Genomic DNA, 8,275 nt, shown 5'->3' with positions numbered 1-8,275 from the left:
AAAAAAAATTGTTAGAGAAAAAAAATTTTTTTTTGCATTTCTACATGTTTTAAGTGATTTCCACCCCCCGCCAAAAATTGTTACTCCCCCCCAAAAAAGATTTTTTTTTTTGCATTTCTACATGTTTTAAGTGATTTCCAACCCCCTCCCCAAAAAATTGTTAGAGAAAAAAATTTTTTTTTTTTACATTTCTACATGTTTTAAGTGATTTCCAACCCCCTCCCCCAAAAAATTGTTAGAGAAAAAAAAGTTTTCTTTTGCATTTCTACATGTTTTGAGTGATTTCTAACCCCCCCCCCAAAAAATAATTGTTGGAGAAAAAAAAATTTTGCAACTTTTTTTTCAACAAAATTTCGATTTCTTTCTTTTGCATTTCTACATGTTTTAAGTGATTTCCAACCCCCCCCCCCCCCCCAAAAAAAAAATGTTGGAGAAAAGAACTCTAACTGTCAGCACTGTTGACATCATATTTAATGAATAAGATATAAGGTTCACTTGAGTGACCCAGCAGTATTGGCAGCGGAGGTTTTGCACTCTCCCGAGTGCTCCCCCTCTCGTTTCTGCTGTTTTTACCTCTCATCACTTCGAAAATATTTCGCTTCATTATGGTTATTTGAAGAGAGGAGAGGAAGGCTGAGATGTTGAGATGAACAACTCGACCGGAGGAAGAGGAAATGTTTCGAGGGGAATGCCACGCAGGATGAAATTTAACGAAGACAAAAGCTCGATGCTCCTTGACTGAATGATAACAGCAGCAGCAGAGACAATGCCGATATAACATTGTAATTTTAACATTGTAATTGTAAATGATCATGATTGTATATACTTTACATACAGTAAGCACACCTTTGAGACTGAAGTTGTGATCATTTTGCTGGATAACCCATTTCTTGCAAAGCACACATGAACCCAGCTCATTCAACTTCTCTTTTGGGTATATCACACTGTTTATCCACAGAAATCTCGACAATAAAAAGTTCAACATAGTCTTGGAATCAATGAAATCGTCCATTTCCTTGACAATGTCATAAGATCCCAGGAGCTTCACCCCCATTTCAAACAGTTCACCACAGCCTGTGTTTCCACAAACGAAGGTGGATCACAGTTGATTGGAGGGTCAGCAATAGGGATTGCAACACCCCTGACATCCAACTCAACAGCTGGTGGATCAGCCTGGTACAGCCGCTCAAAGTAACCGGCCCAGTGAGCCTTCACTTCGGATTCATCTGTCAAGAGCCCATCACCCTCCGCTCTAACTGCAATACCCTGAGGGATGGACCTAGAGGAACGCAATGCGTGAATTCCCCTGTAAGACGGACGAGAATCACTTGACCACAGGTGATGCTCTACACCCTCACAGATTCCTTGCACATAGGTCTCCTTGTCCACCCTCAGTGCACGTACAGTTTTACGCCTCAGTGCCCTGATCAGCTCAGCTCTGCCGTTCAGCCTGGCCCTGCGACTCTGGCCATTGGTATCCAGTGTCCCTCGAGTAACAAAATTCTTCTTCGCCCTTTGGTGAGTTCCAAGACATCCACAGGCAAAATCAAGTGGGGTGGTGTTGGAGGCACTCCACAACTCTTCAGGCTTCCCCAAAAACACCCAGACCCCCAAAATCCCCACTCAGCATGTTCGCAAACTCCTCAGCTACCCTCTTATCCTTGAACTTGCCAACATCCAGCCGAGGCTGGGATGATCCCATTCTCCTGGATTTAAGGTGCAACTTGAGAGTTGCTACAAAAAACCTGTGTTCGGTATTCAGGAACTGAGCACTCCGATAGACCCTGTAGTTCTAGATCATCCTCCAGCGACCATCAACGAGGACATGGTCAATCTCCATTGCCACACCGCCAGCGTTGGAATACCAAGTCCAGCGATGAGCTTGTGGGCGCACAAACCATAAACCAGCCACCCAAAGTCCATAACTTCTTTCAAAGTCATGGAACTTAGTGCTATTCAGGTTCAGAGCTCCAGACACATGAGGACCAACACACGTCTCATAACCATCCATATCAGTTCCAGTCGATGCATTGACATCCCCCAAGATGAGAAGAGTATCTCTCCTGGGGTATTGATCAACCACAGACTCGATCGTGGCATAGAATGCCTCCTTCACCGTGAAATCACTCGCCTCATTTGGAACATAAACAGAGACCAGGGAAACGACACCCAAGAAGTGACGAATCCTTAGTCTCATAATACGCTCGTTGACCGGTGTTACCTCAATTATCATTGGAGTCAGCTTAGTGGACACAGCTACAGCAACTCCTTGGGTATGGTAACCATCAGAGTGGACAGACCAATAGTAGGTGTAACCACCCACCATGATCTCACCGCAATCCGGTCTCCGAACCTCAGAGTGTTACAATACCGATGTTCAAACGCTTCAGCTCAGACGATAACAGAAGGATATTTGTCTGTTTGTGAGCAGGATATTTCAAAAAGTTGTCGACAGATTCGGACGAAATTTGGCGGACAGTTTGCGCGTGTGACATGGATGAATTTATTTCATTTTGATGAGGATCCCGATCTTGATACAAGTTTTTTTCAAGCTTTCAAGTGATTCTTCACCATTGAGAGACGGGCCTAAAATGATTCATGTCATGACATTTCAAAAAGTTGTGCATAGATTATGGTAAAACTTGGTGGATGAGTTGGGTAGGTGGCAAGAACAAGCCAATTCAATTTTGGTTTAGTTCCGGATGCAGATCCGGCCTTTCAGTTGGATACAAAACGGAAGCTGTTCAGCCTAGCAGAGGTATCTGCCTTACGAGTGCCCGTTATAGTTTTGGACTGCATTATAACAAGTAGACCCCTTATCCATTTTGAAAATGTCATACTTTCACCCAGCATTCCAGAGTAAATCTCTCACCAAACACTGCACAGTAATGTGCTCAACCATCCAAGGTATTTGGTTTTCTTTGATTGGAGACCACCACTGATAGAACACTGGACCAGAAATTGAAGAACGAGCGAGGGCAGTCATCTTCCCTATCATAGTCCTTCCTCAGCTACCCTTGGATTCCTGGAATCCAAATGCAACACTTTCTCAGTCTCACACTCATACTTTTCACCATGGTTCCTGCTCCTGATGCAACAGTCAATATCCTTCCGTTAATTTCCTGGACACTTCCTATCTTACAAAATATTTAAATGGCAAAACCATATTTCAGCTCAGCCTGGAGGGACACACGACTTACTTCCCTTTATTGAATTACCACTGCCTTCCTAAAACTGAAGAACGGATTTGTGGCTCGACATTTAACCACCGATTTACCACCAAAACAATTCTCTCCATCTTTCGTCTCCTCGTTGTGAGAACATCGATGATGCTCTGGGAATTGGTAAAAACTTGTGATACCCAAGGAAAATCCACCTTTGTAAACATACAGGTTAAATTGACTAAGTGAGTGGACAACACATGTCACAAAAAAGGTTTTGGAGATTGACAAGTTTATATCCATTTGTGGATCCTCTACCAAATGACTATTGTTTCCCAAAATAAAGACATATTATGTGTAACCTTAACTACCTCTCTGCGAACTGTGACCCTGTGGTATACCCACTAACTTTTCCTGGAGGATGTTTAGGGTGGGTTCAGGGTTCCTTGCATGCAGAAGAACATCGAACTGCTCAAAGACAAGTGGCAACCCACCTTCAGTTCTATTTGTATTGTGTCATTGTTAGGAAGGAATTGTCCTCCATTCATTATGGTTACAAATGATTCCAACAGTAATTAGTAGATGCATATGTCAAGGTGGAGGTGTCCAGGATGGATTACTTGTATCAGTACCAAGCATCGTTGTGCATTGACCTCCACAGAATTTTAATAGACAATGTTCAAAAACAAAATGCTGCTCGAAGTTTGCCACAAGGGAAAGTTGTTCTGCCCTCTTCGTAGCCCGAGGACTACTCAACAACCCAAGGACTGTTGCATCCTTGGGCTATGCAACACAATTATCATGATGCAATGGCCATAGTCTGTAAATCCGGAAAGCCTGATGTTTTTCACACTTTTACATGCAACCCAAAGCTTGCAGAGATAATGAAAAACATAAAGCCCAATCAGCAACCACAAAACAGACCAGACCTGGTGGCTCTAGTGTTCAAGCAACTCTTGCGAGAACTTCTCAAGGATGTCACACATAGGCATGTTCTCCACCTTCCTGTAGCATATATTTGCATGTTATTGAATTTCAAACGCGAGGCCTCTGACATGCTCACATGGTGATTGTCCTTGACCGGTCAAGCAAAATTTGTGATGTATCTGATATCGATTTCCTTTATGCACTGAGATCCCACACCCTGCCACTGACCGTGCTTTGTTTGATGTTGTTCAATCATGCATGGTTCATGGACAATGTGGTGTTCTCAAGCCTTGTGCATTTTGTATGTAACATGGACAATGTTCGAAGGGTTCCATAAAAAAAGTTTGGTGAACAGACTGTTACAACCCATGATGGTTACCCATGCTCCAGGAGGCGAGATAATGGTTCTGTTATCAGAGTTACAGGTCATCAGCTGGACAACAGGTGAATAGTGCCTTCCAATCCATGGCTGTCTCGGAATTTTGCGCACACATCAACTTGGAAGCTTGCATGTCTGTGAAGAGTAACAAATACTAATTCAAACAATGTATACAAGGGCCACGATTGTGCCAACGTTGGAGTTGTTCAAAGTGATGATATCACGCATGATGAAATATTCCAGTTTCTCGAATCAAGATATGTCAGCCCTCCTGAAGCATCTTGGCATCTTTAAGAATATCCTCTTTATTGTCAATCACAGACAGTGAAGGTCCATTACGTGCGTGATGCATTGTCCAAACTTCGGAGATGAAGCCAATTGATAAGCATGTGAACGATTTGCTCAATAAAACCTGACTCGGGATTATATAGTGGATGACGTCACATTCATGCCTCCAAGTGGAACACGCATTCAAGTTTGACAAATATATGTTTCCAGAAAGCAAAGTCTGTAAAGATGTATTATATGCATTATTCATAAAACTTCACTGGGGTACTAAAGTCTGAGTCCAATTAAATCAATGCCATGCTTTCTCATGCCACGATTTCAAACAGCAACTTCTCAATGTATGGATGATATTTATTAATATTCCTTCATTTATTGTAGGAATACGAGGGAGGGAGAGTAGAACAAGGAGGGTAGGGAGAGGGAGAGGATGGAGGGAAGGAAGAGCCGAGGCAGGGGGGCGCTAGAAGGGGTGCGGGAGTTAGGGAGGGGTGAGGAAATGAGAGCAAGGAAAAGGGGGGAGCAAGAAGGGGGAGGGGGGAGGTTGGAGAGCAATACCTCACAAAACATCGCTATACATTCCGGGAGAGGTGGTGGGAGCGAGGAGTGTGGGAGAGAAAGAATGGATTCTCACCAGCACACTCAACTTTACCCACACATACTGCATGGCATGTCCCACGTGGCTTTGAAGTCACAGCATGTTTGCTCCCTGCATGCCGGAGCACATGTTTTACAAAACGGCCGTGTCACCTCTGTGATGGCACCATGCACCATGGCGCCACACACAATGGCACCACACACCATGGCACCACACACCATGGCGCCACACACCATGGCGCCACACACCATGGCGCCACACACCATGGCACCACGCACCATGGCACCACGCACCATGGCACCACGCACCATGACGCCACGCACCATGGCACCACGCACCATGGCGCCACGCACCATGGCACCACGCACCATGGCACCACGCATCATGGCGCCACGCACCATGACGCCACGCATCATGGCGCCACGCACCATGGCACCACGCACCATGGCACCACGCACCATGGCACCACGCAGCATGGCGCCACACACCATGGCACCACGCACCATGGCGCCACGCACCATGGCACCACGCACCATGGCACCACGCAGCATGGCGCCACGCACCATGGCGCCACGCAGCATGGCGCCACACACCATGGCACCACGCAGCATGGCGCCACACACCATGGCACCACGCAGCATGGGCCTGGGTGCGAGTTTTGTCCGCAAATCCCACACACTACACACATATAACCAAGCATGCAGGCATGCACACACACCCACGGAGAGTCCCTTAACAAATCTACATCTACCCATTTGTACCACGTCCGTATGTGCTGTCTACATATGATGTGCAGCAATGGCCGACTGCACCTTCCGATCGGGACACGAACTGCGTGTGTAAGACCACTATCACCTGCCGGGCTCTCATCAAGTGGCTTAAACACTCAAGCAAGCACTCCGATGAAATCATTGATAAGGAACAGCGAGCTGGCTTGGCAAGCGATAGTAAGATGATTAGAAATGGGATATCGTACCGACAAAAACCAAAACATCACCGATTTCTTAACATTTTCAGATTTCACTCCACATTTCAATAGTTATTTAGTCCACATGATCTGATCCTCCAAACTCAAATTACATTTCGATTTTGTACTTTAATTAGTCCGTGAGAGGAGATCGTAGAAAATGGCATCATGTAATGCATGAGATGGCTCCAAGCTCCTAATTTGAAAATGATAGCACTTACAAAAGTGATGTATGCAGCGATTAATCGGTATGAAGATCGGGCGTTCAATGATGTGAGTGAGGAAAGTGAAAAATAATAAATCGAGCCCTTTGTCGTTAAGAAGCCGTTGCGGCCTGTTCTCAGTCAAGGCATTGTTGCGCAGGCCCCCCTAAAAATTGGCACATTAAGACCTCAGCGAGGGAGAGTGATGTGACCAAGGATGAGCCTTGATGAAGGATAGAATTAAATAAAGTCGTTAATTATTTTCAAAACGGGTGTTTAAATTAACCCAAATAGCCAATTATCACTCATGCACTTCCTTGGAGTTCCCTAAGCGTGCATGCAAAGTGTGGGGCCGCTAGGTTTCATGGTTTTGGAGTCATGGAGGAGATTGATGGACTGACGGATGGACTGATGGACTGATGGACACACATTGATATTTGTTAGTGTAGATTATTGAATGAAACTTTCTTTTAACAAAATAAATGATGGGTCAATACATTTGAGAGCGAAAATTTATGTGACCAGTTTCATTGTGCCCTGGAGTGCATGTAGTGGGGCAACTGAGCTAAATATAGCATAACAATTGTGCATTTTGTGAGGAAAGCACCAAATTTGGCACACTAGTAGCCTATCATATTATGAACAGATTTGGATATTGGGCCATCTCAAAATTTTTGATGGCAGTGGAAAATGGCTGCCACAGCCATCAGCGGCTGAATTTGAGATGGTCCAATATCGAAATCTGTTCGTAATATGTTAGGCTACTAGTGTGCCAAATTTGGTGCTTTCCTCACAAAATTCACAATTGTTATGCTAAGTTGCCCCACTAATGAGAAAACTGTTGGGAAGGAATTGACTCAAACCTTTTCTCGTCTACGAAGTCAAGGCTCGTGGAAAAGCTAGAACACTTAAACCGATCAGGATACAACAGAACAAAAGGAACGAAAGAAAGACATGGGAAAAACTAAACAGCAGGGTTGAAGGATAAAACAGAGGGAGACACGGACAAACAAGGGAGATGGGGAGGAAAGAGGAGTAGTGGGGGAGGAGGAGGAGGAGATGGACAAGATGGACAACAAACTCTCAGGAGGAGGCTTACGAGGGTAGAAAAGATCATGGTTTTGGATTGGGGATGATCTGAGATGGTGGTGAACAGCTGTCTTGAAGACCTGGATGGAAGAATGACATTGAAGAGAATGTGGAAGCTTGTTCCACAGACAAGAAAAACGAGGAACGAATGAATGAGTGAAAAGGGTTGATGGTGGACCGTGTGCACACTGGAGAAACCTTGGAGGGTGGGGACAAAGTACGGAGAGGACAGAGGGTGCAAGACCAGATAGGAGGTGGAAAAAAGACAGATAGACCACCGACCTGTGTTTTCTATTTAGATTGAGTTGAGGTCGTTCTCAAGGCAAAAGTGGGTCACACACTCACATTGATAATTATTGAATGCTGTATATATATATAAAAACAGATTTGATTTTACCTCTTATATCAAGTGTTGCTATATCCTTAGAAATTCATGGAAATCCCAAGAAAGCATTTTTGGTTTCCCATTATGACGATTTCTTTTGTAATCACATCTAATTTAATGAATTTGTTGTTGGCCTCACACTTTTGTCCACCACAGTACATCCACCATGCTTCCTTATTCCCACCCTTAAAATAATACCATTCAGTTAACATGAAGAACTGGTCTTACTTGCGAAGGTGAGTGTCGCTCCGTGGACAGGTAGAGCAATGAATGCAATCGGT

Source organism: Eptatretus burgeri, chromosome 16 (genome assembly GCF_056783735.1).
Source record: "Eptatretus burgeri isolate ZD-2024b chromosome 16, Ebu_testis_v1, whole genome shotgun sequence".
NCBI classification, from domain to species: domain Eukaryota; kingdom Metazoa; phylum Chordata; class Myxini; order Myxiniformes; family Myxinidae; genus Eptatretus; species Eptatretus burgeri.
The sequence above is the reverse complement of the archived record's forward strand: the minus strand, read 5'-3'. Positions refer to the sequence as shown.